The sequence below is a fragment of the Schistocerca gregaria genome, unplaced genomic scaffold, assembly GCF_023897955.1.
Source record: "Schistocerca gregaria isolate iqSchGreg1 unplaced genomic scaffold, iqSchGreg1.2 ptg001455c, whole genome shotgun sequence".
Lineage (NCBI taxonomy): Eukaryota > Metazoa > Arthropoda > Insecta > Orthoptera > Acrididae > Schistocerca > Schistocerca gregaria.
Genome location: NW_026062753.1, coordinates 35,169 through 61,907, shown reverse-complemented (window position 1 = coordinate 61,907; position 26,739 = coordinate 35,169). Strand labels below are relative to the sequence as shown.

The following is a 26,739-nucleotide window of genomic DNA, read 5'->3' as shown; positions in this document are numbered from 1 at the left end:
TTTAATGTAGTTAGTTTTTGGAATTTAGCGCTCCTACAAAACAGTAGGCTCTGACGCATTTCAAGAGCACATCTGTCGATTCGCAGTGTTTCGTTATTTTCAACGAGTTCCTATCACTCTTCCTCCGCGCATTCTTGTACAAACTGAGTTCATTACTGTAATTTCGCATCTTTCGTTTAATACAGTAGTTTAAAATGCTTGTGGAAGCATCTTTGTCGCACCTGAGAGTTTGTATGAAAAGAGGGCTGGCAGGTGTAGAGACATAAAATTTGAAAGAAGAGAGGGAGCCAACAGCACCCGGTGTTCCCAGGCGGTCACCCATCCAAGTACTAACCGGGCCCGATGTTGCTTAACTTCGGTGATCGGACGAGAACCGGTGTATTCAACATGGTATGGCCGTTGGCGTCCTTATACTGTAGCCGCACGGCACAAGAAGGATTCGCCTCTCCTCCCAATACACGCAATCGCCATTTTCGGTGGCACATTTGACGCAAAGCACGTCCTTCCACCTCGAAGGCGACGCGCAGTGCGGCGCGCCGCCACGTGGGTCAGACGCACAACACAGCTGCTCGTTGCACCGCCCGTCATTCGTTTGGTTCGTGCGGCCTCCGACACTCGCGGGAGACGCACCTTGTTATTGTTGTCCGTCGCAGGGATTGCGCGCGGCCGGGCGGCGGGTGGACTGCGCGGGGTGTGGCAGTGTCCTGCTGGACCGAGAGAAGCGTTCTCACCTGCCTGACACGCGTCGCGCTTCTAGATATTTGCGTAATTCGCACGGTGCATAATCGGCTGTCACCTTCCGTCCCGACTTGTCCCGACTTTGCTCGACTGCCGCTCGCTGCCGCTCGGGTCGCGGTCCATATGACAGCACAAGCACGAGGAACATCTGCGAGATGGGCGCGGGCCGAACCGGCGTGTCCGAGGCGACGTGTGCGGCCGTTCGGAGCTACCAGAGCAGCTCTGTGCCGCGCCGTGCCGTGGAAAGGTGCGAAAACATGCACACAAGACACAGGCTTTTCGACAAAGTATCCATCTCTTGTAGCGACGAAAGGTAAATTTTTGTTTACAAATTTGCCGTTGTGCACTGCTACAAAACAATATGCCCTGACGTATTTCACAACATTTCTGTCACTTCATACTGTTTTGTTATTTCCAGAGACTCTTTGGAAGTCTTCCTTGGCGCACTCTTTTCAAACTGAGTTCCTTAATATCGTATCTTACGATAGTTTAAAATCAGTATGGAAGCATCTTTGTCACATGAGAAAGGTAGCATGAAAAAACGGCTGGCAGGGGTAGCGACAAGAAAGCAAGAAATGAAGACAGCCAGAGTTCCCAGGCGGTCGCCGATCCGAATATAAACGTTGTTGCTTATCTTCGGTGGTCGGACGGGAACAGGTTTTTTTTTTTTTTAATGTAGTTAGTTTTTGGAATTTAGCGCTGCTACAAAACAGTAGGCTCTGACGCATTTCAAGAGCACATCTGTCGATTCGCAGTGTTTCGTTATTTTCAACGAGTTCCTATCACTCTTCCTCCGCGCATTCTTGTACAAACTGAGTTCATTACTGTAATTTCGCATCTTTCGTTTAATACAGTAGTTTAAAATGCTTGTGGAAGCATCTTTGTCGCACCTGAGAGTTTGTATGAAAAGAGGGCTGGCAGGTGTAGAGACATAAAATTTGAAAGAAGAGAGGGAGCCAACAGCACCCGGTGTTCCCAGGCGGTCACCCATCCAAGTACTAACCGGGCCCGATGTTGCTTAACTTCGGTGATCGGACGAGAACCGGTGTATTCAACATGGTATGGCCGTTGGCGTCCTTATACTGTAGCCGCACGGCACAAGAAGGATTCGCCTCTCCTCCCAATACACGCAATCGCCATTTTCGGTGGCACATTTGACGCAAAGCACGTCCTTCCACCTCGAAGGCGACGCGCAGTGCGGCGCGCCGCCACGTGGGTCAGACGCACAACACAGCTGCTCGTTGCACCGCCCGTCATTCGTTTGGTTCGTGCGGCCTCCGACACTCGCGGGAGACGCACCTTGTTATTGTTGTCCGTCGCAGGGATTGCGCGCGGCCGGGCGGCGGGTGGACTGCGCGGGGTGTGGCAGTGTCCTGCTGGACCGAGAGAAGCGTTCTCACCTGCCTGACACGCGTCGCGCTTCTAGATATTTGCGTAATTCGCACGGTGCATAATCGGCTGTCACCTTCCGTCCCGACTTGTCCCGACTTTGCTCGACTGCCGCTCGCTGCCGCTCGGGTCGCGGTCCATATGACAGCACAAGCACGAGGAACATCTGCGAGATGGGCGCGGGCCGAACCGGCGTGTCCGAGGCGACGTGTGCGGCCGTTCGGAGCTACCAGAGCAGCTCTGTGCCGCGCCGTGCCGTGGAAAGGTGCGAAAACATGCACACAAGACACAGGCTTTTCGACAAAGTATCCATCTCTTGTAGCGACGAAAGGTAAATTTTTGTTTACAAATTTGCCGTTGTGCACTGCTACAAAACAATATGCCCTGACGTATTTCACAACATTTCTGTCACTTCATACTGTTTTGTTATTTCCAGAGACTCTTTGGAAGTCTTCCTTGGCGCACTCTTTTCAAACTGAGTTCCTTAATATCGTATCTTACGATAGTTTAAAATCAGTATGGAAGCATCTTTGTCACATGAGAAAGGTAGCATGAAAAAACGGCTGGCAGGGGTAGCGACAAGAAAGCAAGAAATGAAGACAGCCAGAGTTCCCAGGCGGTCGCCGATCCGAATATAAACGTTGTTGCTTATCTTCGGTGGTCGGACGGGAACAGGTTTTTTTTTTTTTTAATGTAGTTAGTTTTTGGAATTTAGCGCTCCTACAAAACAGTAGGCTCTGACGCATTTCAAGAGCACATCTGTCGATTCGCAGTGTTTCGTTATTTTCAACGAGTTCCTATCACTCTTCCTCCGCGCATTCTTGTACAAACTGAGTTCATTACTGTAATTTCGCATCTTTCGTTTAATACAGTAGTTTAAAATGCTTGTGGAAGCATCTTTGTCGCACCTGAGAGTTTGTATGAAAAGAGGGCTGGCAGGTGTAGAGACATAAAATTTGAAAGAAGAGAGGGAGCCAACAGCACCCGGTGTTCCCAGGCGGTCACCCATCCAAGTACTAACCGGGCCCGATGTTGCTTAACTTCGGTGATCGGACGAGAACCGGTGTATTCAACATGGTAGGGCCGTTGGCGTCCTTATACTGTAGCCGCACGGCACAAGAAGGATTCGCCTCTCCTCCCAATACACGCAATCGCCATTTTCGGTGGCACATTTGACGCAAAGCACGTCCTTCCACCTCGAAGGCGACGCGCAGTGCGGCGCGCCGCCACGTGGGTCAGACGCACAACACAGCTGCTCGTTGCACCGCCCGTCATTCGTTTGGTTCGCGCGGCCTCCGACACTCGCGGGAGACGCACCTTGTTATTGTTGTCCGTCGCAGGGATTGCGCGCGGCCGGGCGGCGGGTGGACTGCGCGGGGTGTGGCAGTGTCCTGCTGGACCGAGAGAAGCGTTCTCACCTGCCTGACACGCGTCGCGCTTCTAGATATTTGCGTAATTCGCACGGTGCATAATCGGCTGTCACCTTCCGTCCCGACTTGTCCCGACTTTGCTCGACTGCCGCTCGCTGCCGCTCGGGTCGCGGTCCATATGACAGCACAAGCACGAGGAACATCTGCGAGATGGGCGCGGGCCGAACCGGCGTGTCCGAGGCGACGTGTGCGGCCGTTCGGAGCTACCAGAGCAGCTCTGTGCCGCGCCGTGCCGTGGAAAGGTGCGAAAACATGCACACAAGACACAGGCTTTTCGACAAAGTATCCATCTCTTGTAGCGACGAAAGGTAAATTTTTGTTTACAAATTTGCCGTTGTGCACTGCTACAAAACAATATGCCCTGACGTATTTCACAACATTTCTGTCACTTCATACTGTTTTGTTATTTCCAGAGACTCTTTGGAAGTCTTCCTTGGCGCACTCTTTTCAAACTGAGTTCCTTAATATCGTATCTTACGATAGTTTAAAATCAGTATGGAAGCATCTTTGTCACATGAGAAAGGTAGCATGAAAAAACGGCTGGCAGGGGTAGCGACAAGAAAGCAAGAAATGAAGACAGCCAGAGTTCCCAGGCGGTCGCCGATCCGAATATAAACGTTGTTGCTTATCTTCGGTGGTCGGACGGGAACAGGTTTTTTTTTTTTTAATGTAGTTAGTTTTTGGAATTTAGCGCTCCTACAAAACAGTAGGCTCTGACGCATTTCAAGAGCACATCTGTCGATTCGCAGTGTTTCGTTATTTTCAACGAGTTCCTATCACTCTTCCTCCGCGCATTCTTGTACAAACTGAGTTCATTACTGTAATTTCGCATCTTTCGTTTAATACAGTAGTTTAAAATGCTTGTGGAAGCATCTTTGTCGCACCTGAGAGTTTGTATGAAAAGAGGGCTGGCAGGTGTAGAGACATAAAATTTGAAAGAAGAGAGGGAGCCAACAGCACCCGGTGTTCCCAGGCGGTCACCCATCCAAGTACTAACCGGGCCCGATGTTGCTTAACTTCGGTGATCGGACGAGAACCGGTGTATTCAACATGGTAGGGCCGTTGGCGTCCTTATACTGTAGCCGCACGGCACAAGAAGGATTCGCCTCTCCTCCCAATACACGCAATCGCCATTTTCGGTGGCACATTTGACGCAAAGCACGTCCTTCCACCTCGAAGGCGACGCGCAGTGCGGCGCGCCGCCACGTGGGTCAGACGCACAACACAGCTGCTCGTTGCACCGCCCGTCATTCGTTTGGTTCGCGCGGCCTCCGACACTCGCGGGAGACGCACCTTGTTATTGTTGTCCGTCGCAGGGATTGCGCGCGGCCGGGCGGCGGGTGGACTGCGCGGGGTGTGGCAGTGTCCTGCTGGACCGAGAGAAGCGTTCTCACCTGCCTGACACGCGTCGCGCTTCTAGATATTTGCGTAATTCGCACGGTGCATAATCGGCTGTCACCTTCCGTCCCGACTTGTCCCGACTTTGCTCGACTGCCGCTCGCTGCCGCTCGGGTCGCGGTCCATATGACAGCACAAGCACGAGGAACATCTGCGAGATGGGCGCGGGCCGAACCGGCGTGTCCGAGGCGACGTGTGCGGCCGTTCGGAGCTACCAGAGCAGCTCTGTGCCGCGCCGTGCCGTGGAAAGGTGCGAAAACATGCACACAAGACACAGGCTTTTCGACAAAGTATCCATCTCTTGTAGCGACGAAAGGTAAATTTTTGTTTACAAATTTGCCGTTGTGCACTGCTACAAAACAATATGCCCTGACGTATTTCACAACATTTCTGTCACTTCATACTGTTTTGTTATTTCCAGAGACTCTTTGGAAGTCTTCCTTGGCGCACTCTTTTCAAACTGAGTTCCTTAATATCGTATCTTACGATAGTTTAAAATCAGTATGGAAGCATCTTTGTCACATGAGAAAGGTAGCATGAAAAAACGGCTGGCAGGGGTAGCGACAAGAAAGCAAGAAATGAAGACAGCCAGAGTTCCCAGGCGGTCGCCGATCCGAATATAAACGTTGTTGCTTATCTTCGGTGGTCGGACGGGAACAGGTTTTTTTTTTTTTAATGTAGTTAGTTTTTGGAATTTAGCGCTGCTACAAAACAGTAGGCTCTGACGCATTTCAAGAGCACATCTGTCGATTCGCAGTGTTTCGTTATTTTCAACGAGTTCCTATCACTCTTCCTCCGCGCATTCTTGTACAAACTGAGTTCATTACTGTAATTTCGCATCTTTCGTTTAATACAGTAGTTTAAAATGCTTGTGGAAGCATCTTTGTCGCACCTGAGAGTTTGTATGAAAAGAGGGCTGGCAGGTGTAGAGACATAAAATTTGAAAGAAGAGAGGGAGCCAACAGCACCCGGTGTTCCCAGGCGGTCACCCATCCAAGTACTAACCGGGCCCGATGTTGCTTAACTTCGGTGATCGGACGAGAACCGGTGTATTCAACATGGTATGGCCGTTGGCGTCCTTATACTGTAGCCGCACGGCACAAGAAGGATTCGCCTCTCCTCCCAATACACGCAATCGCCATTTTCGGTGGCACATTTGACGCAAAGCACGTCCTTCCACCTCGAAGGCGACGCGCAGTGCGGCGCGCCGCCACGTGGGTCAGACGCACAACACAGCTGCTCGTTGCACCGCCCGTCATTCGTTTGGTTCGTGCGGCCTCCGACACTCGCGGGAGACGCACCTTGTTATTGTTGTCCGTCGCAGGGATTGCGCGCGGCCGGGCGGCGGGTGGACTGCGCGGGGTGTGGCAGTGTCCTGCTGGACCGAGAGAAGCGTTCTCACCTGCCTGACACGCGTCGCGCTTCTAGATATTTGCGTAATTCGCACGGTGCATAATCGGCTGTCACCTTCCGTCCCGACTTGTCCCGACTTTGCTCGACTGCCGCTCGCTGCCGCTCGGGTCGCGGTCCATATGACAGCACAAGCACGAGGAACATCTGCGAGATGGGCGCGGGCCGAACCGGCGTGTCCGAGGCGACGTGTGCGGCCGTTCGGAGCTACCAGAGCAGCTCTGTGCCGCGCCGTGCCGTGGAAAGGTGCGAAAACATGCACACAAGACACAGGCTTTTCGACAAAGTATCCATCTCTTGTAGCGACGAAAGGTAAATTTTTGTTTACAAATTTGCCGTTGTGCACTGCTACAAAACAATATGCCCTGACGTATTTCACAACATTTCTGTCACTTCATACTGTTTTGTTATTTCCAGAGACTCTTTGGAAGTCTTCCTTGGCGCACTCTTTTCAAACTGAGTTCCTTAATATCGTATCTTACGATAGTTTAAAATCAGTATGGAAGCATCTTTGTCACATGAGAAAGGTAGCATGAAAAAACGGCTGGCAGGGGTAGCGACAAGAAAGCAAGAAATGAAGACAGCCAGAGTTCCCAGGCGGTCGCCGATCCGAATATAAACGTTGTTGCTTATCTTCGGTGGTCGGACGGGAACAGGTTTTTTTTTTTTTTTAATGTAGTTAGTTTTTGGAATTTAGCGCTCCTACAAAACAGTAGGCTCTGACGCATTTCAAGAGCACATCTGTCGATTCGCAGTGTTTCGTTATTTTCAACGAGTTCCTATCACTCTTCCTCCGCGCATTCTTGTACAAACTGAGTTCATTACTGTAATTTCGCATCTTTCGTTTAATACAGTAGTTTAAAATGCTTGTGGAAGCATCTTTGTCGCACCTGAGAGTTTGTATGAAAAGAGGGCTGGCAGGTGTAGAGACATAAAATTTGAAAGAAGAGAGGGAGCCAACAGCACCCGGTGTTCCCAGGCGGTCACCCATCCAAGTACTAACCGGGCCCGATGTTGCTTAACTTCGGTGATCGGACGAGAACCGGTGTATTCAACATGGTATGGCCGTTGGCGTCCTTATACTGTAGCCGCACGGCACAAGAAGGATTCGCCTCTCCTCCCAATACACGCAATCGCCATTTTCGGTGGCACATTTGACGCAAAGCACGTCCTTCCACCTCGAAGGCGACGCGCAGTGCGGCGCGCCGCCACGTGGGTCAGACGCACAACACAGCTGCTCGTTGCACCGCCCGTCATTCGTTTGGTTCGCGCGGCCTCCGACACTCGCGGGAGACGCACCTTGTTATTGTTGTCCGTCGCAGGGATTGCGCGCGGCCGGGCGGCGGGTGGACTGCGCGGGGTGTGGCAGTGTCCTGCTGGACCGAGAGAAGCGTTCTCACCTGCCTGACACGCGTCGCGCTTCTAGATATTTGCGTAATTCGCACGGTGCATAATCGGCTGTCACCTTCCGTCCCGACTTGTCCCGACTTTGCTCGACTGCCGCTCGCTGCCGCTCGGGTCGCGGTCCATATGACAGCACAAGCACGAGGAACATCTGCGAGATGGGCGCGGGCCGAACCGGCGTGTCCGAGGCGACGTGTGCGGCCGTTCGGAGCTACCAGAGCAGCTCTGTGCCGCGCCGTGCCGTGGAAAGGTGCGAAAACATGCACACAAGACACAGGCTTTTCGACAAAGTATCCATCTCTTGTAGCGACGAAAGGTAAATTTTTGTTTACAAATTTGCCGTTGTGCACTGCTACAAAACAATATGCCCTGACGTATTTCACAACATTTCTGTCACTTCATACTGTTTTGTTATTTCCAGAGACTCTTTGGAAGTCTTCCTTGGCGCACTCTTTTCAAACTGAGTTCCTTAATATCGTATCTTACGATAGTTTAAAATCAGTATCGAAGCATCTTTGTCACATGAGAAAGGTAGCATGAAAAAACGGCTGGCAGGGGTAGCGACAAGAAAGCAAGAAATGAAGACAGCCAGAGTTCCCAGGCGGTCGCCGATCCGAATATAAACGTTGTTGCTTATCTTCGGTGGTCGGACGGGAACAGGTTTTTTTTTTTTTAATGTAGTTAGTTTTTGGAATTTAGCGCTCCTACAAAACAGTAGGCTCTGACGCATTTCAAGAGCACATCTGTCGATTCGCAGTGTTTCGTTATTTTCAACGAGTTCCTATCACTCTTCCTCCGCGCATTCTTGTACAAACTGAGTTCATTACTGTAATTTCGCATCTTTCGTTTAATACAGTAGTTTAAAATGCTTGTGGAAGCATCTTTGTCGCACCTGAGAGTTTGTATGAAAAGAGGGCTGGCAGGTGTAGAGACATAAAATTTGAAAGAAGAGAGGGAGCCAACAGCACCCGGTGTTCCCAGGCGGTCACCCATCCAAGTACTAACCGGGCCCGATGTTGCTTAACTTCGGTGATCGGACGAGAACCGGTGTATTCAACATGGTATGGCCGTTGGCGTCCTTATACTGTAGCCGCACGGCACAAGAAGGATTCGCCTCTCCTCCCAATACACGCAATCGCCATTTTCGGTGGCACATTTGACGCAAAGCACGTCCTTCCACCTCGAAGGCGACGCGCAGTGCGGCGCGCCGCCACGTGGGTCAGACGCACAACACAGCTGCTCGTTGCACCGCCCGTCATTCGTTTGGTTCGTGCGGCCTCCGACACTCGCGGGAGACGCACCTTGTTATTGTTGTCCGTCGCAGGGATTGCGCGCGGCCGGGCGGCGGGTGGACTGCGCGGGGTGTGGCAGTGTCCTGCTGGACCGAGAGAAGCGTTCTCACCTGCCTGACACGCGTCGCGCTTCTAGATATTTGCGTAATTCGCACGGTGCATAATCGGCTGTCACCTTCCGTCCCGACTTGTCCCGACTTTGCTCGACTGCCGCTCGCTGCCGCTCGGGTCGCGGTCCATATGACAGCACAAGCACGAGGAACATCTGCGAGATGGGCGCGGGCCGAACCGGCGTGTCCGAGGCGACGTGTGCGGCCGTTCGGAGCTACCAGAGCAGCTCTGTGCCGCGCCGTGCCGTGGAAAGGTGCGAAAACATGCACACAAGACACAGGCTTTTCGACAAAGTATCCATCTCTTGTAGCGACGAAAGGTAAATTTTTGTTTACAAATTTGCCGTTGTGCACTGCTACAAAACAATATGCCCTGACGTATTTCACAACATTTCTGTCACTTCATACTGTTTTGTTATTTCCAGAGACTCTTTGGAAGTCTTCCTTGGCGCACTCTTTTCAAACTGAGTTCCTTAATATCGTATCTTACGATAGTTTAAAATCAGTATGGAAGCATCTTTGTCACATGAGAAAGGTAGCATGAAAAAACGGCTGGCAGGGGTAGCGACAAGAAAGCAAGAAATGAAGACAGCCAGAGTTCCCAGGCGGTCGCCGATCCGAATATAAACGTTGTTGCTTATCTTCGGTGGTCGGACGGGAACAGGTTTTTTTTTTTTTTAATGTAGTTAGTTTTTGGAATTTAGCGCTCCTACAAAACAGTAGGCTCTGACGCATTTCAAGAGCACATCTGTCGATTCGCAGTGTTTCGTTATTTTCAACGAGTTCCTATCACTCTTCCTCCGCGCATTCTTGTACAAACTGAGTTCATTACTGTAATTTCGCATCTTTCGTTTAATACAGTAGTTTAAAATGCTTGTGGAAGCATCTTTGTCGCACCTGAGAGTTTGTATGAAAAGAGGGCTGGCAGGTGTAGAGACATAAAATTTGAAAGAAGAGAGGGAGCCAACAGCACCCGGTGTTCCCAGGCGGTCACCCATCCAAGTACTAACCGGGCCCGATGTTGCTTAACTTCGGTGATCGGACGAGAACCGGTGTATTCAACATGGTATGGCCGTTGGCGTCCTTATACTGTAGCCGCACGGCACAAGAAGGATTCGCCTCTCCTCCCAATACACGCAATCGCCATTTTCGGTGGCACATTTGACGCAAAGCACGTCCTTCCACCTCGAAGGCGACGCGCAGTGCGGCGCGCCGCCACGTGGGTCAGACGCACAACACAGCTGCTCGTTGCACCGCCCGTCATTCGTTTGGTTCGCGCGGCCTCCGACACTCGCGGGAGACGCACCTTGTTATTGTTGTCCGTCGCAGGGATTGCGCGCGGCCGGGCGGCGGGTGGACTGCGCGGGGTGTGGCAGTGTCCTGCTGGACCGAGAGAAGCGTTCTCACCTGCCTGACACGCGTCGCGCTTCTAGATATTTGCGTAATTCGCACGGTGCATAATCGGCTGTCACCTTCCGTCCCGACTTGTCCCGACTTTGCTCGACTGCCGCTCGCTGCCGCTCGGGTCGCGGTCCATATGACAGCACAAGCACGAGGAACATCTGCGAGATGGGCGCGGGCCGAACCGGCGTGTCCGAGGCGACGTGTGCGGCCGTTCGGAGCTACCAGAGCAGCTCTGTGCCGCGCCGTGCCGTGGAAAGGTGCGAAAACATGCACACAAGACACAGGCTTTTCGACAAAGTATCCATCTCTTGTAGCGACGAAAGGTAAATTTTTGTTTACAAATTTGCCGTTGTGCACTGCTACAAAACAATATGCCCTGACGTATTTCACAACATTTCTGTCACTTCATACTGTTTTGTTATTTCCAGAGACTCTTTGGAAGTCTTCCTTGGCGCACTCTTTTCAAACTGAGTTCCTTAATATCGTATCTTACGATAGTTTAAAATCAGTATGGAAGCATCTTTGTCACATGAGAAAGGTAGCATGAAAAAACGGCTGGCAGGGGTAGCGACAAGAAAGCAAGAAATGAAGACAGCCAGAGTTCCCAGGCGGTCGCCGATCCGAATATAAACGTTGTTGCTTATCTTCGGTGGTCGGACGGGAACAGGTTTTTTTTTTTTTTAATGTAGTTAGTTTTTGGAATTTAGCGCTCCTACAAAACAGTAGGCTCTGACGCATTTCAAGAGCACATCTGTCGATTCGCAGTGTTTCGTTATTTTCAACGAGTTCCTATCACTCTTCCTCCGCGCATTCTTGTACAAACTGAGTTCATTACTGTAATTTCGCATCTTTCGTTTAATACAGTAGTTTAAAATGCTTGTGGAAGCATCTTTGTCGCACCTGAGAGTTTGTATGAAAAGAGGGCTGGCAGGTGTAGAGACATAAAATTTGAAAGAAGAGAGGGAGCCAACAGCACCCGGTGTTCCCAGGCGGTCACCCATCCAAGTACTAACCGGGCCCGATGTTGCTTAACTTCGGTGATCGGACGAGAACCGGTGTATTCAACATGGTATGGCCGTTGGCGTCCTTATACTGTAGCCGCACGGCACAAGAAGGATTCGCCTCTCCTCCCAATACACGCAATCGCCATTTTCGGTGGCACATTTGACGCAAAGCACGTCCTTCCACCTCGAAGGCGACGCGCAGTGCGGCGCGCCGCCACGTGGGTCAGACGCACAACACAGCTGCTCGTTGCACCGCCCGTCATTCGTTTGGTTCGCGCGGCCTCCGACACTCGCGGGAGACGCACCTTGTTATTGTTGTCCGTCGCAGGGATTGCGCGCGGCCGGGCGGCGGGTGGACTGCGCGGGGTGTGGCAGTGTCCTGCTGGACCGAGAGAAGCGTTCTCACCTGCCTGACACGCGTCGCGCTTCTAGATATTTGCGTAATTCGCACGGTGCATAATCGGCTGTCACCTTCCGTCCCGACTTGTCCCGACTTTGCTCGACTGCCGCTCGCTGCCGCTCGGGTCGCGGTCCATATGACAGCACAAGCACGAGGAACATCTGCGAGATGGGCGCGGGCCGAACCGGCGTGTCCGAGGCGACGTGTGCGGCCGTTCGGAGCTACCAGAGCAGCTCTGTGCCGCGCCGTGCCGTGGAAAGGTGCGAAAACATGCACACAAGACACAGGCTTTTCGACAAAGTATCCATCTCTTGTAGCGACGAAAGGTAAATTTTTGTTTACAAATTTGCCGTTGTGCACTGCTACAAAACAATATGCCCTGACGTACTTCACAACATTTCTGTCACTTCATACTGTTTTCTTATTTCCAGAGACTCTTTGGAAGTCTTCCTTGGCGCACTCTTTTCAAACTGAGTTCCTTAATATCGTACCTTACGATAGTTTAAAATCAGTATGGAAGCATCTTTGTCACATGAGAAAGGTAGCATGAAAAAACGGCTGGCAGGGGTAGCGACAAGAAAGCAAGAAATGAAGACAGCCAGAGTTCCCAGGCGGTCGCCGATCCGAATATAAACGTTGTTGCTTATCTTCGGTGGTCGGACGGGAACAGGTTTTTTTTTTTTTTAATGTAGTTAGTTTTTGGAATTTAGCGCTCCTACAAAACAGTAGGCTCTGACGCATTTCAAGAGCACATCTGTCGATTCGCAGTGTTTCGTTATTTTCAACGAGTTCCTATCACTCTTCCTCCGCGCATTCTTGTACAAACTGAGTTCATTACTGTAATTTCGCATCTTTCGTTTAATACAGTAGTTTAAAATGCTTGTGGAAGCATCTTTGTCGCACCTGAGAGTTTGTATGAAAAGAGGGCTGGCAGGTGTAGAGACATAAAATTTGAAAGAAGAGAGGGAGCCAACAGCACCCGGTGTTCCCAGGCGGTCACCCATCCAAGTACTAACCGGGCCCGATGTTGCTTAACTTCGGTGATCGGACGAGAACCGGTGTATTCAACATGGTATGGCCGTTGGCGTCCTTATACTGTAGCCGCACGGCACAAGAAGGATTCGCCTCTCCTCCCAATACACGCAATCGCCATTTTCGGTGGCACATTTGACGCAAAGCACGTCCTTCCACCTCGAAGGCGACGCGCAGTGCGGCGCGCCGCCACGTGGGTCAGACGCACAACACAGCTGCTCGTTGCACCGCCCGTCATTCGTTTGGTTCGCGCGGCCTCCGACACTCGCGGGAGACGCACCTTGTTATTGTTGTCCGTCGCAGGGATTGCGCGCGGCCGGGCGGCGGGTGGACTGCGCGGGGTGTGGCAGTGTCCTGCTGGACCGAGAGAAGCGTTCTCACCTGCCTGACACGCGTCGCGCTTCTAGATATTTGCGTAATTCGCACGGTGCATAATCGGCTGTCACCTTCCGTCCCGACTTGTCCCGACTTTGCTCGACTGCCGCTCGCTGCCGCTCGGGTCGCGGTCCATATGACAGCACAAGCACGAGGAACATCTGCGAGATGGGCGCGGGCCGAACCGGCGTGTCCGAGGCGACGTGTGCGGCCGTTCGGAGCTACCAGAGCAGCTCTGTGCCGCGCCGTGCCGTGGAAAGGTGCGAAAACATGCACACAAGACACAGGCTTTTCGACAAAGTATCCATCTCTTGTAGCGACGAAAGGTAAATTTTTGTTTACAAATTTGCCGTTGTGCACTGCTACAAAACAATATGCCCTGACGTATTTCACAACATTTCTGTCACTTCATACTGTTTTGTTATTTCCAGAGACTCTTTGGAAGTCTTCCTTGGCGCACTCTTTTCAAACTGAGTTCCTTAATATCGTATCTTACGATAGTTTAAAATCAGTATGGAAGCATCTTTGTCACATGAGAAAGGTAGCATGAAAAAACGGCTGGCAGGGGTAGCGACAAGAAAGCAAGAAATGAAGACAGCCAGAGTTCCCAGGCGGTCGCCGATCCGAATATAAACGTTGTTGCTTATCTTCGGTGGTCGGACGGGAACAGGTTTTTTTTTTTTTTAATGTAGTTAGTTTTTGGAATTTAGCGCTCCTACAAAACAGTAGGCTCTGACGCATTTCAAGAGCACATCTGTCGATTCGCAGTGTTTCGTTATTTTCAACGAGTTCCTATCACTCTTCCTCCGCGCATTCTTGTACAAACTGAGTTCATTACTGTAATTTCGCATCTTTCGTTTAATACAGTAGTTTAAAATGCTTGTGGAAGCATCTTTGTCGCACCTGAGAGTTTGTATGAAAAGAGGGCTGGCAGGTGTAGAGACATAAAATTTGAAAGAAGAGAGGGAGCCAACAGCACCCGGTGTTCCCAGGCGGTCACCCATCCAAGTACTAACCGGGCCCGATGTTGCTTAACTTCGGTGATCGGACGAGAACCGGTGTATTCAACATGGTATGGCCGTTGGCGTCCTTATACTGTAGCCGCACGGCACAAGAAGGATTCGCCTCTCCTCCCAATACACGCAATCGCCATTTTCGGTGGCACATTTGACGCAAAGCACGTCCTTCCACCTCGAAGGCGACGCGCAGTGCGGCGCGCCGCCACGTGGGTCAGACGCCCAACACAGCTGCTCGTTGCACCGCCCGTCATTCGTTTGGTTCGTGCGGCCTCCGACACTCGCGGGAGACGCACCTTGTTATTGTTGTCCGTCGCAGGGATTGCGCGCGGCCGGGCGGCGGGTGGACTGCGCGGGGTGTGGCAGTGTCCTGCTGGACCGAGAGAAGCGTTCTCACCTGCCTGACACGCGTCGCGCTTCTAGATATTTGCGTAATTCGCACGGTGCATAATCGGCTGTCACCTTCCGTCCCGACTTGTCCCGACTTTGCTCGACTGCCGCTCGCTGCCGCTCGGGTCGCGGTCCATATGACAGCACAAGCACGAGGAACATCTGCGAGATGGGCGCGGGCCGAACCGGCGTGTCCGAGGCGACGTGTGCGGCCGTTCGGAGCTACCAGAGCAGCTCTGTGCCGCGCCGTGCCGTGGAAAGGTGCGAAAACATGCACACAAGACACAGGCTTTTCGACAAAGTATCCATCTCTTGTAGCGACGAAAGGTAAATTTTTGTTTACAAATTTGCCGTTGTGCACTGCTACAAAACAATATGCCCTGACGTATTTCACAACATTTCTGTCACTTCATACTGTTTTGTTATTTCCAGAGACTCTTTGGAAGTCTTCCTTGGCGCACTCTTTTCAAACTGAGTTCCTTAATATCGTATCTTACGATAGTTTAAAATCAGTATGGAAGCATCTTTGTCACATGAGAAAGGTAGCATGAAAAAACGGCTGGCAGGGGTAGCGACAAGAAAGCAAGAAATGAAGACAGCCAGAGTTCCCAGGCGGTCGCCGATCCGAATATAAACGTTGTTGCTTATCTTCGGTGGTCGGACGGGAACAGGTTTTTTTTTTTTTAATGTAGTTAGTTTTTGGAATTTAGCGCTCCTACAAAACAGTAGGCTCTGACGCATTTCAAGAGCACATCTGTCGATTCGCAGTGTTTCGTTATTTTCAACGAGTTCCTATCACTCTTCCTCCGCGCATTCTTGTACAAACTGAGTTCATTACTGTAATTTCGCATCTTTCGTTTAATACAGTAGTTTAAAATGCTTGTGGAAGCATCTTTGTCGCACCTGAGAGTTTGTATGAAAAGAGGGCTGGCAGGTGTAGAGACATAAAATTTGAAAGAAGAGAGGGAGCCAACAGCACCCGGTGTTCCCAGGCGGTCACCCATCCAAGTACTAACCGGGCCCGATGTTGCTTAACTTCGGTGATCGGACGAGAACCGGTGTATTCAACATGGTATGGCCGTTGGCGTCCTTATACTGTAGCCGCACGGCACAAGAAGGATTCGCCTCTCCTCCCAATACACGCAATCGCCATTTTCGGTGGCACATTTGACGCAAAGCACGTCCTTCCACCTCGAAGGCGACGCGCAGTGCGGCGCGCCGCCACGTGGGTCAGACGCACAACACAGCTGCTCGTTGCACCGCCCGTCATTCGTTTGGTTCGTGCGGCCTCCGACACTCGCGGGAGACGCACCTTGTTATTGTTGTCCGTCGCAGGGATTGCGCGCGGCCGGGCGGCGGGTGGACTGCGCGGGGTGTGGCAGTGTCCTGCTGGACCGAGAGAAGCGTTCTCACCTGCCTGACACGCGTCGCGCTTCTAGATATTTGCGTAATTCGCACGGTGCATAATCGGCTGTCACCTTCCGTCCCGACTTGTCCCGACTTTGCTCGACTGCCGCTCGCTGCCGCTCGGGTCGCGGTCCATATGACAGCACAAGCACGAGGAACATCTGCGAGATGGGCGCGGGCCGAACCGGCGTGTCCGAGGCGACGTGTGCGGCCGTTCGGAGCTACCAGAGCAGCTCTGTGCCGCGCCGTGCCGTGGAAAGGTGCGAAAACATGCACACAAGACACAGGCTTTTCGACAAAGTATCCATCTCTTGTAGCGACGAAAGGTAAATTTTTGTTTACAAATTTGCCGTTGTGCACTGCTACAAAACAATATGCCCTGACGTATTTCACAACATTTCTGTCACTTCATACTGTTTTGTTATTTCCAGAGACTCTTTGGAAGTCTTCCTTGGCGCACTCTTTTCAAACTGAGTTCCTTAATATCGTATCTTACGATAGTTTAAAATCAGTATGGAAGCATCTTTGTCACATGAGAAAGGTAGCATGAAAAAACGGCTGGCAGGGGTAGCGACAAGAAAGCAAGAAATGAAGACAGCCAGAGTTCCCAGGCGGTCGCCGATCCGAATATAAACGTTGTTGCTTATCTTCGGTGGTCGGACGGGAACAGGTTTTTTTTTTTTTTTAATGTAGTTAGTTTTTGGAATTTAGCGCTCCTACAAAACAGTAGGCTCTGACGCATTTCAAGAGCACATCTGTCGATTCGCAGTGTTTCGTTATTTTCAACGAGTTCCTATCACTCTTCCTCCGCGCATTCTTGTACAAACTGAGTTCATTACTGTAATTTCGCATCTTTCGTTTAATACAGTAGTTTAAAATGCTTGTGGAAGCATCTTTGTCGCACCTGAGAGTTTGTATGAAAAGAGGGCTGGCAGGTGTAGAGACATAAAATTTGAAAGAAGAGAGGGAGCCAACAGCACCCGGTGTTCCCAGGCGGTCACCCATCCAAGTACTAACCGGGCCCGATGTTGCTTAACTTCGGTGATCGGACGAGAACCGGTGTATTCAACATGGTATGGCCGTTGGCGTCCTTATACTGTAGCCGCACGGCACAAGAAGGATTCGCCTCTCCTCCCAATACACGCAATCGCCATTTTCGGTGGCACATTTGACGCAAAGCACGTCCTTCCACCTCGAAGGCGACGCGCAGTGCGGCGCGCCGCCACGTGGGTCAGACGCACAACACAGCTGCTCGTTGCACCGCCCGTCATTCGTTTGGTTCGTGCGGCCTCCGACACTCGCGGGAGACGCACCTTGTTATTGTTGTCCGTCGCAGGGATTGCGCGCGGCCGGGCGGCGGGTGGACTGCGCGGGGTGTGGCAGTGTCCTGCTGGACCGAGAGAAGCGTTCTCACCTGCCTGACACGCGTCGCGCTTCTAGATATTTGCGTAATTCGCACGGTGCATAATCGGCTGTCACCTTCCGTCCCGACTTGTCCCGACTTTGCTCGACTGCCGCTCGCTGCCGCTCGGGTCGCGGTCCATATGACAGCACAAGCACGAGGAACATCTGCGAGATGGGCGCGGGCCGAACCGGCGTGTCCGAGGCGACGTGTGCGGCCGTTCGGAGCTACCAGAGCAGCTCTGTGCCGCGCCGTGCCGTGGAAAGGTGCGAAAACATGCACACAAGACACAGGCTTTTCGACAAAGTATCCATCTCTTGTAGCGACGAAAGGTAAATTTTTGTTTACAAATTTGCCGTTGTGCACTGCTACAAAACAATATGCCCTGACGTATTTCACAACATTTCTGTCACTTCATACTGTTTTGTTATTTCCAGAGACTCTTTGGAAGTCTTCCTTGGCGCACTCTTTTCAAACTGAGTTCCTTAATATCGTATCTTACGATAGTTTAAAATCAGTATGGAAGCATCTTTGTCACATGAGAAAGGTAGCATGAAAAAACGGCTGGCAGGGGTAGCGACAAGAAAGCAAGAAATGAAGACAGCCAGAGTTCCCAGGCGGTCGCCGATCCGAATATAAACGTTGTTGCTTATCTTCGGTGGTCGGACGGGAACAGGTTTTTTTTTTTTTTAATGTAGTTAGTTTTTGGAATTTAGCGCTCCTACAAAACAGTAGGCTCTGACGCATTTCAAGAGCACATCTGTCGATTCGCAGTGTTTCGTTATTTTCAACGAGTTCCTATCACTCTTCCTCCGCGCATTCTTGTACAAACTGAGTTCATTACTGTAATTTCGCATCTTTCGTTTAATACAGTAGTTTAAAATGCTTGTGGAAGCATCTTTGTCGCACCTGAGAGTTTGTATGAAAAGAGGGCTGGCAGGTGTAGAGACATAAAATTTGAAAGAAGAGAGGGAGCCAACAGCACCCGGTGTTCCCAGGCGGTCACCCATCCAAGTACTAACCAGGCCCGATGTTGCTTAACTTCGGTGATCGGACGAGAACCGGTGTATTCAACATGGTATGGCCGTTGGCGTCCTTATACTGTAGCCGCACGGCACAAGAAGGATTCGCCTCTCCTCCCAATACACGCAATCGCCATTTTCGGTGGCACATTTGACGCAAAGCACGTCCTTCCACCTCGAAGGCGACGCGCAGTGCGGCGCGCCGCCACGTGGGTCAGACGCACAACACAGCTGCTCGTTGCACCGCCCGTCATTCGTTTGGTTCGTGCGGCCTCCGACACTCGCGGGAGACGCACCTTGTTATTGTTGTCCGTCGCAGGGATTGCGCGCGGCCGGGCGGCGGGTGGACTGCGCGGGGTGTGGCAGTGTCCTGCTGGACCGAGAGAAGCGTTCTCACCTGCCTGACACGCGTCGCGCTTCTAGATATTTGCGTAATTCGCACGGTGCATAATCGGCTGTCACCTTCCGTCCCGACTTGTCCCGACTTTGCTCGACTGCCGCTCGCTGCCGCTCGGGTCGCGGTCCATATGACAGCACAAGCACGAGGAACATCTGCGAGATGGGCGCGGGCCGAACCGGCGTGTCCGAGGCGACGTGTGCGGCCGTTCGGAGCTACCAGAGCAGCTCTGTGCCGCGCCGTGCCGTGGAAAGGTGCGAAAACATGCACACAAGACACAGGCTTTTCGACAAAGTATCCATCTCTTGTAGCGACGAAAGGTAAATTTTTGTTTACAAATTTGCCGTTGTGCACTGCTACAAAACAATATGCCCTGACGTATTTCACAACATTTCTGTCACTTCATACTGTTTTGTTATTTCCAGAGACTCTTTGGAAGTCTTCCTTGGCGCACTCTTTTCAAACTGAGTTCCTTAATATCGTATCTTACGATAGTTTAAAATCAGTATGGAAGCATCTTTGTCACATGAGAAAGGTAGCATGAAAAAACGGCTGGCAGGGGTAGCGACAAGAAAGCAAGAAATGAAGACAGCCAGAGTTCCCAGGCGGTCGCCGATCCGAATATAAACGTTGTTGCTTATCTTCGGTGGTCGGACGGGAACAGGTTTTTTTTTTTTTTAATGTAGTTAGTTTTTGGAATTTAGCGCTCCTACAAAACAGTAGGCTCTGACGCATTTCAAGAGCACATCTGTCGATTCGCAGTGTTTCGTTATTTTCAACGAGTTCCTATCACTCTTCCTCCGCGCATTCTTGTACAAACTGAGTTCATTACTGTAATTTCGCATCTTTCGTTTAATACAGTAGTTTAAAATGCTTGTGGAAGCATCTTTGTCGCACCTGAGAGTTTGTATGAAAAGAGGGCTGGCAGGTGTAGAGACATAAAATTTGAAAGAAGAGAGGGAGCCAACAGCACCCGGTGTTCCCAGGCGGTCACCCATCCAAGTACTAACCAGGCCCGATGTTGCTTAACTTCGGTGATCGGACGAGAACCGGTGTATTCAACATGGTATGGCCGTTGGCGTCCTTATACTGTAGCCGCACGGCACAAGAAGGATTCGCCTCTCCTCCCAATACACGCAATCGCCATTTTCGGTGGCACATTTGACGCAAAGCACGTCCTTCCACCTCGAAGGCGACGCGCAGTGCGGCGCGCCGCCACGTGGGTCAGACGCACAACACAGCTGCTCGTTGCACCGCCCGTCATTCGTTTGGTTCGTGCGGCCTCCGACACTCGCGGGAGACGCACCTTGTTATTGTTGTCCGTCGCAGGGATTGCGCGCGGCCGGGCGGCGGGTGGACTGCGCGGGGTGTGGCAGTGTCCTGCTGGACCGAGAGAAGCGTTCTCACCTGCCTGACACGCGTCGCGCTTCTAGATATTTGCGTAATTCGCACGGTGCATAATCGGCTGTCACCTTCCGTCCCGACTTGTCCCGACTTTGCTCGACTGCCGCTCGCTGCCGCTCGGGTCGCGGTCCATATGACAGCACAAGCACGAGGAACATCTGCGAGATGGGCGCGGGCCGAACCGGCGTGTCCGAGGCGACGTGTGCGGCCGTTCGGAGCTACCAGAGCAGCTCTGTGCCGCGCCGTGCCGTGGAAAGGTGCGAAAACATGCACACAAGACACAGGCTTTTCGACAAAGTATCCATCTCTTGTAGCGACGAAAGGTAAATTTTTGTTTACAAATTTGCCGTTGTGCACTGCTACAAAACAATATGCCCTGACGTATTTCACAACATTTCTGTCACTTCATACTGTTTTGTTATTTCCAGAGACTCTTTGGAAGTCTTCCTTGGCGCACTCTTTTCAAACTGAGTTCCTTAATATCGTATCTTACGATAGTTTAAAATCAGTATGGAAGCATCTTTGTCACATGAGAAAGGTAGCATGAAAAAACGGCTGGCAGGGGTAGCGACAAGAAAGCAAGAAATGAAGACAGCCAGAGTTCCCAGGCGGTCGCCGATCCGAATATAAACGTTGTTGCTTATCTTCGGTGGTCGGACGGGAACAGGTTTTTTTTTTTTTTAATGTAGTTAGTTTTTGGAATTTAGCGCTCCTACAAAACAGTAGGCTCTGACGCATTTCAAGAGCACATCTGTCGATTCGCAGTGTTTCGTTATTTTCAACGAGTTCCTATCACTCTTCCTCCGCGCATTCTTGTACAAACTGAGTTCATTACTGTAATTTCGCATCTTTCGTTTAATACAGTAGTTTAAAATGCTTGTGGAAGCATCTTTGTCGCACCTGAGAGTTTGTATGAAAAGAGGGCTGGCAGGTGTAGAGACATAAAATTTGAAAGAAGAGAGGGAGCCAACAGCACCCGGTGTTCCCAGGCGGTCACCCATCCAAGTACTAACCGGGCCCGATGTTGCTTAACTTCGGTGATCGGACGAGAACCGGTGTATTCAACATGGTATGGCCGTTGGCGTCCTTATACTGTAGCCGCACGGCACAAGAAGGATTCGCCTCTCCTCCCAATACACGCAATCGCCATTTTCGGTGGCACATTTGACGCAAAGCACGTCCTTCCACCTCGAAGGCGACGCGCAGTGCGGCGCGCCGCCACGTGGGTCAGACGCACAACACAGCTGCTCGTTGCACCGCCCGTCATTCGTTTGGTTCGTGCGGCCTCCGACACTCGCGGGAGACGCACCTTGTTATTGTTGTCCGTCGCAGGGATTGCGCGCGGCCGGGCGGCGGGTGGACTGCGCGGGGTGTGGCAGTGTCCTGCTGGACCGAGAGAAGCGTTCTCACCTGCCTGACACGCGTCGCGCTTCTAGATATTTGCGTAATTCGCACGGTGCATAATCGGCTGTCACCTTCCGTCCCGACTTGTCCCGACTTTGCTCGACTGCCGCTCGCTGCCGCTCGGGTCGCGGTCCATATGACAGCACAAGCACGAGGAACATCTGCGAGATGGGCGCGGGCCGAACCGGCGTGTCCGAGGCGACGTGTGCGGCCGTTCGGAGCTACCAGAGCAGCTCTGTGCCGCGCCGTGCCGTGGAAAGGTGCGAAAACATGCACACAAGACACAGGCTTTTCGACAAAGTATCCATCTCTTGTAGCGACGAAAGGTAAATTTTTGTTTACAAATTTGCCGTTGTGCACTGCTACAAAACAATATGCCCTGACGTATTTCACAACATTTCTGTCACTTCATACTGTTTTGTTATTTCCAGAGACTCTTTGGAAGTCTTCCTTGGCGCACTCTTTTCAAACTGAGTTCCTTAATATCGTATCTTACGATAGTTTAAAATCAGTATGGAAGCATCTTTGTCACATGAGAAAGGTAGCATGAAAAAACGGCTGGCAGGGGTAGCGACAAGAAAGCAAGAAATGAAGACAGCCAGAGTTCCCAGGCGGTCGCCGATCCGAATATAAACGTTGTTGCTTATCTTCGGTGGTCGGACGGGAACAGGTTTTTTTTTTTTTTAATGTAGTTAGTTTTTGGAATTTAGCGCTCCTACAAAACAGTAGGCTCTGACGCATTTCAAGAGCACATCTGTCGATTCGCAGTGTTTCGTTATTTTCAACGAGTTCCTATCACTCTTCCTCCGCGCATTCTTGTACAAACTGAGTTCATTACTGTAATTTCGCATCTTTCGTTTAATACAGTAGTTTAAAATGCTTGTGGAAGCATCTTTGTCGCACCTGAGAGTTTGTATGAAAAGAGGGCTGGCAGGTGTAGAGACATAAAATTTGAAAGAAGAGAGGGAGCCAACAGCACCCGGTGTTCCCAGGCGGTCACCCATCCAAGTACTAACCGGGCCCGATGTTGCTTAACTTCGGTGATCGGACGAGAACCGGTGTATTCAACATGGTATGGCCGTTGGCGTCCTTATACTGTAGCCGCACGGCACAAGAAGGATTCGCCTCTCCTCCCAATACACGCAATCGCCATTTTCGGTGGCACATTTGACGCAAAGCACGTCCTTCCACCTCGAAGGCGACGCGCAGTGCGGCGCGCCGCCACGTGGGTCAGACGCACAACACAGCTGCTCGTTGCACCGCCCGTCATTCGTTTGGTTCGTGCGGCCTCCGACACTCGCGGGAGACGCACCTTGTTATTGTTGTCCGTCGCAGGGATTGCGCGCGGCCGGGCGGCGGGTGGACTGCGCGGGGTGTGGCAGTGTCCTGCTGGACCGAGAGAAGCGTTCTCACCTGCCTGACACGCGTCGCGCTTCTAGATATTTGCGTAATTCGCACGGTGCATAATCGGCTGTCACCTTCCGTCCCGACTTGTCCCGACTTTGCTCGACTGCCGCTCGCTGCCGCTCGGGTCGCGGTCCATATGACAGCACAAGCACGAGGAACATCTGCGAGATGGGCGCGGGCCGAACCGGCGTGTCCGAGGCGACGTGTGCGGCCGTTCGGAGCTACCAGAGCAGCTCTGTGCCGCGCCGTGCCGTGGAAAGGTGCGAAAACATGCACACAAGACACAGGCTTTTCGACAAAGTATCCATCTCTTGTAGCGACGAAAGGTAAATTTTTGTTTACAAATTTGCCGTTGTGCACTGCTACAAAACAATATGCCCTGACGTATTTCACAACATTTCTGTCACTTCATACTGTTTTGTTATTTCCAGAGACTCTTTGGAAGTCTTCCTTGGCGCACTCTTTTCAAACTGAGTTCCTTAATATCGTATCTTACGATAGTTTAAAATCAGTATGGAAGCATCTTTGTCACATGAGAAAGGTAGCATGAAAAAACGGCTGGCAGGGGTAGCGACAAGAAAGCAAGAAATGAAGACAGCCAGAGTTCCCAGGCGGTCGCCGATCCGAATATAAACGTTGTTGCTTATCTTCGGTGGTCGGACGGGAACAGGTTTTTTTTTTTTTTAATGTAGTTAGTTTTTGGAATTTAGCGCTCCTACAAAACAGTAGGCTCTGACGCATTTCAAGAGCACATCTGTCGATTCGCAGTGTTTCGTTATTTTCAACGAGTTCCTATCACTCTTCCTCCGCGCATTCTTGTACAAACTGAGTTCATTACTGTAATTTCGCATCTTTCGTTTAATACAGTAGTTTAAAATGCTTGTGGAAGCATCTTTGTCGCACCTGAGAGTTTGTATGAAAAGAGGGCTGGCAGGTGTAGAGACATAAAATTTGAAAGAAGAGAGGGAGCCAACAGCACCCGGTGTTCCCAGGCGGTCACCCATCCAAGTACTAACCGGGCCCGATGTTGCTTAACTTCGGTGATCGGACGAGAACCGGTGTATTCAACATGGTATGGCCGTTGGCGTCCTTATACTGTAGCCGCACGGCACAAGAAGGATTCGCCTCTCCTCCCAATACACGCAATCGCCATTTTCGGTGGCACATTTGACGCAAAGCACGTCCTTCCACCTCGAAGGCGACGCGCAGTGCGGCGCGCCGCCACGTGGGTCAGACGCACAACACAGCTGCTCGTTGCACCGCCCGTCATTCGTTTGGTTCGTGCGGCCTCCGACACTCGCGGGAGACGCACCTTGTTATTGTTGTCCGTCGCAGGGATTGCGCGCGGCCGGGCGGCGGGTGGACTGCGCGGGGTGTGGCAGTGTCCTGCTGGACCGAGAGAAGCGTTCTCACCTGCCTGACACGCGTCGCGCTTCTAGATATTTGCGTAATTCGCACGGTGCATAATCGGCTGTCACCTTCCGTCCCGACTTGTCCCGACTTTGCTCGACTGCCGCTCGCTGCCGCTCGGGTCGCGGTCCATATGACAGCACAAGCACGAGGAACATCTGCGAGATGGGCGCGGGCCGAACCGGCGTGTCCGAGGCGACGTGTGCGGCCGTTCGGAGCTACCAGAGCAGCTCTGTGCCGCGCCGTGCCGTGGAAAGGTGCGAAAACATGCACACAAGACACAGGCTTTTCGACAAAGTATCCATCTCTTGTAGCGACGAAAGGTAAATTTTTGTTTACAAATTTGCCGTTGTGCACTGCTACAAAACAATATGCCCTGACGTATTTCACAACATTTCTGTCACTTCATACTGTTTTGTTATTTCCAGAGACTCTTTGGAAGTCTTCCTTGGCGCACTCTTTTCAAACTGAGTTCCTTAATATCGTATCTTACGATAGTTTAAAATCAGTATGGAAGCATCTTTGTCACATGAGAAAGGTAGCATGAAAAAACGGCTGGCAGGGGTAGCGACAAGAAAGCAAGAAATGAAGACAGCCAGAGTTCCCAGGCGGTCGCCGATCCGAATATAAACGTTGTTGCTTATCTTCGGTGGTCGGACGGGAACAGGTTTTTTTTTTTTTTAATGTAGTTAGTTTTTGGAATTTAGCGCTCCTACAAAACAGTAGGCTCTGACGCATTTCAAGAGCACATCTGTCGATTCGCAGTGTTTCGTTATTTTCAACGAGTTCCTATCACTCTTCCTCCGCGCATTCTTGTACAAACTGAGTTCATTACTGTAATTTCGCATCTTTCGTTTAATACAGTAGTTTAAAATGCTTGTGGAAGCATCTTTGTCGCACCTGAGAGTTTGTATGAAAAGAGGGCTGGCAGGTGTAGAGACATAAAATTTGAAAGAAGAGAGGGAGCCAACAGCACCCGGTGTTCCCAGGCGGTCACCCATCCAAGTACTAACCGGGCCCGATGTTGCTTAACTTCGGTGATCGGACGAGAACCGGTGTATTCAACATGGTATGGCCGTTGGCGTCCTTATACTGTAGCCGCACGGCACAAGAAGGATTCGCCTCTCCTCCCAATACACGCAATCGCCATTTTCGGTGGCACATTTGACGCAAATCACGTCCTTCCACCTCGAAGGCGACGCGCAGTGCGGCGCGCCGCCACGTGGGTCAGACGCACAACACAGCTGCTCGTTGCACCGCCCGTCATTCGTTTGGTTCGTGCGGCCTCCGACACTCGCGGGAGACGCACCTTGTTATTGTTGTCCGTCGCAGGGATTGCGCGCGGCCGGGCGGCGGGTGGACTGCGCGGGGTGTGGCAGTGTCCTGCTGGACCGAGAGAAGCGTTCTCACCTGCCTGACACGCGTCGCGCTTCTAGATATTTGCGTAATTCGCACGGTGCATAATCGGCTGTCACCTTCCGTCCCGACTTGTCCCGACTTTGCTCGACTGCCGCTCGCTGCCGCTCGGGTCGCGGTCCATATGACAGCACAAGCACGAGGAACATCTGCGAGATGGGCGCGGGCCGAACCGGCGTGTCCGAGGCGACGTGTGCGGCCGTTCGGAGCTACCAGAGCAGCTCTGTGCCGCGCCGTGCCGTGGAAAGGTGCGAAAACATGCACACAAGACACAGGCTTTTCGACAAAGTATCCATCTCTTGTAGCGACGAAAGGTAAATTTTTGTTTACAAATTTGCCGTTGTGCACTGCTACAAAACAATATGCCCTGACGTATTTCACAACATTTCTGTCACTTCATACTGTTTTGTTATTTCCAGAGACTCTTTGGAAGTCTTCCTTGGCGCACTCTTTTCAAACTGAGTTCCTTAATATCGTATCTTACGATAGTTTAAAATCAGTATGGAAGCATCTTTGTCACATGAGAAAGGTAGCATGAAAAAACGGCTGGCAGGGGTAGCGACAAGAAAGCAAGAAATGAAGACAGCCAGAGTTCCCAGGCGGTCGCCGATCCGAATATAAACGTTGTTGCTTATCTTCGGTGGTCGGACGGGAACAGGTTTTTTTTTTTTTAATGTA

At 51.5% G+C, this 26,739-nt stretch overlaps 19 non-coding genes across 19 annotated transcripts; all 19 read right to left on the bottom strand.

Annotated features, from left to right (window-relative positions):
• Nucleotides 1-285: 285 nt before the first annotated feature.
• On the bottom strand, nucleotides 286-404 carry LOC126332462 (5S ribosomal RNA). The gene has a single exon (XR_007563715.1). It is a non-coding gene; the product is annotated as a 5S ribosomal RNA (ribosomal RNA).
• A 1,288-nt stretch (nucleotides 405-1,692) lies between these two features.
• On the bottom strand, nucleotides 1,693-1,811 carry LOC126332461 (5S ribosomal RNA). The gene has a single exon (XR_007563714.1). It is a non-coding gene; the product is annotated as a 5S ribosomal RNA (ribosomal RNA).
• A 1,288-nt stretch (nucleotides 1,812-3,099) lies between these two features.
• Nucleotides 3,100-3,218, bottom strand: LOC126332464 (5S ribosomal RNA). Its single transcript, XR_007563717.1, has one exon. It is a non-coding gene; the product is annotated as a 5S ribosomal RNA (ribosomal RNA).
• Nucleotides 3,219-4,505: 1,287 nt separating this feature from the next.
• Nucleotides 4,506-4,624, bottom strand: LOC126332463 (5S ribosomal RNA). Its single transcript, XR_007563716.1, has one exon. It is a non-coding gene; the product is annotated as a 5S ribosomal RNA (ribosomal RNA).
• A 1,287-nt stretch (nucleotides 4,625-5,911) lies between these two features.
• Nucleotides 5,912-6,030, bottom strand: LOC126332460 (5S ribosomal RNA). The gene has a single exon (XR_007563713.1). It is a non-coding gene; the product is annotated as a 5S ribosomal RNA (ribosomal RNA).
• Nucleotides 6,031-7,319: 1,289 nt separating this feature from the next.
• On the bottom strand, nucleotides 7,320-7,438 carry LOC126332459 (5S ribosomal RNA). The gene has a single exon (XR_007563712.1). It is a non-coding gene; the product is annotated as a 5S ribosomal RNA (ribosomal RNA).
• Nucleotides 7,439-8,725: 1,287 nt separating this feature from the next.
• LOC126332458 (5S ribosomal RNA) lies at nucleotides 8,726-8,844 on the bottom strand. The gene has a single exon (XR_007563711.1). It is a non-coding gene; the product is annotated as a 5S ribosomal RNA (ribosomal RNA).
• A 1,288-nt stretch (nucleotides 8,845-10,132) lies between these two features.
• LOC126332457 (5S ribosomal RNA) lies at nucleotides 10,133-10,251 on the bottom strand. The gene has a single exon (XR_007563710.1). It is a non-coding gene; the product is annotated as a 5S ribosomal RNA (ribosomal RNA).
• Nucleotides 10,252-11,539: 1,288 nt separating this feature from the next.
• LOC126332455 (5S ribosomal RNA) lies at nucleotides 11,540-11,658 on the bottom strand. The gene has a single exon (XR_007563708.1). It is a non-coding gene; the product is annotated as a 5S ribosomal RNA (ribosomal RNA).
• A 1,288-nt stretch (nucleotides 11,659-12,946) lies between these two features.
• Nucleotides 12,947-13,065, bottom strand: LOC126332454 (5S ribosomal RNA). The gene has a single exon (XR_007563707.1). It is a non-coding gene; the product is annotated as a 5S ribosomal RNA (ribosomal RNA).
• A 1,288-nt stretch (nucleotides 13,066-14,353) lies between these two features.
• LOC126332453 (5S ribosomal RNA) lies at nucleotides 14,354-14,472 on the bottom strand. The gene has a single exon (XR_007563706.1). It is a non-coding gene; the product is annotated as a 5S ribosomal RNA (ribosomal RNA).
• A 1,287-nt stretch (nucleotides 14,473-15,759) lies between these two features.
• Nucleotides 15,760-15,878, bottom strand: LOC126332452 (5S ribosomal RNA). The gene has a single exon (XR_007563705.1). It is a non-coding gene; the product is annotated as a 5S ribosomal RNA (ribosomal RNA).
• A 1,289-nt stretch (nucleotides 15,879-17,167) lies between these two features.
• On the bottom strand, nucleotides 17,168-17,286 carry LOC126332451 (5S ribosomal RNA). The gene has a single exon (XR_007563704.1). It is a non-coding gene; the product is annotated as a 5S ribosomal RNA (ribosomal RNA).
• Nucleotides 17,287-18,574: 1,288 nt separating this feature from the next.
• On the bottom strand, nucleotides 18,575-18,693 carry LOC126332466 (5S ribosomal RNA). Its single transcript, XR_007563719.1, has one exon. It is a non-coding gene; the product is annotated as a 5S ribosomal RNA (ribosomal RNA).
• Nucleotides 18,694-19,981: 1,288 nt separating this feature from the next.
• Nucleotides 19,982-20,100, bottom strand: LOC126332456 (5S ribosomal RNA). The gene has a single exon (XR_007563709.1). It is a non-coding gene; the product is annotated as a 5S ribosomal RNA (ribosomal RNA).
• A 1,288-nt stretch (nucleotides 20,101-21,388) lies between these two features.
• LOC126332450 (5S ribosomal RNA) lies at nucleotides 21,389-21,507 on the bottom strand. The gene has a single exon (XR_007563703.1). It is a non-coding gene; the product is annotated as a 5S ribosomal RNA (ribosomal RNA).
• Nucleotides 21,508-22,795: 1,288 nt separating this feature from the next.
• LOC126332449 (5S ribosomal RNA) lies at nucleotides 22,796-22,914 on the bottom strand. Its single transcript, XR_007563702.1, has one exon. It is a non-coding gene; the product is annotated as a 5S ribosomal RNA (ribosomal RNA).
• A 1,288-nt stretch (nucleotides 22,915-24,202) lies between these two features.
• Nucleotides 24,203-24,321, bottom strand: LOC126332448 (5S ribosomal RNA). Its single transcript, XR_007563701.1, has one exon. It is a non-coding gene; the product is annotated as a 5S ribosomal RNA (ribosomal RNA).
• A 1,288-nt stretch (nucleotides 24,322-25,609) lies between these two features.
• On the bottom strand, nucleotides 25,610-25,728 carry LOC126332447 (5S ribosomal RNA). The gene has a single exon (XR_007563700.1). It is a non-coding gene; the product is annotated as a 5S ribosomal RNA (ribosomal RNA).
• Nucleotides 25,729-26,739: the final 1,011 nt, after the last annotated feature.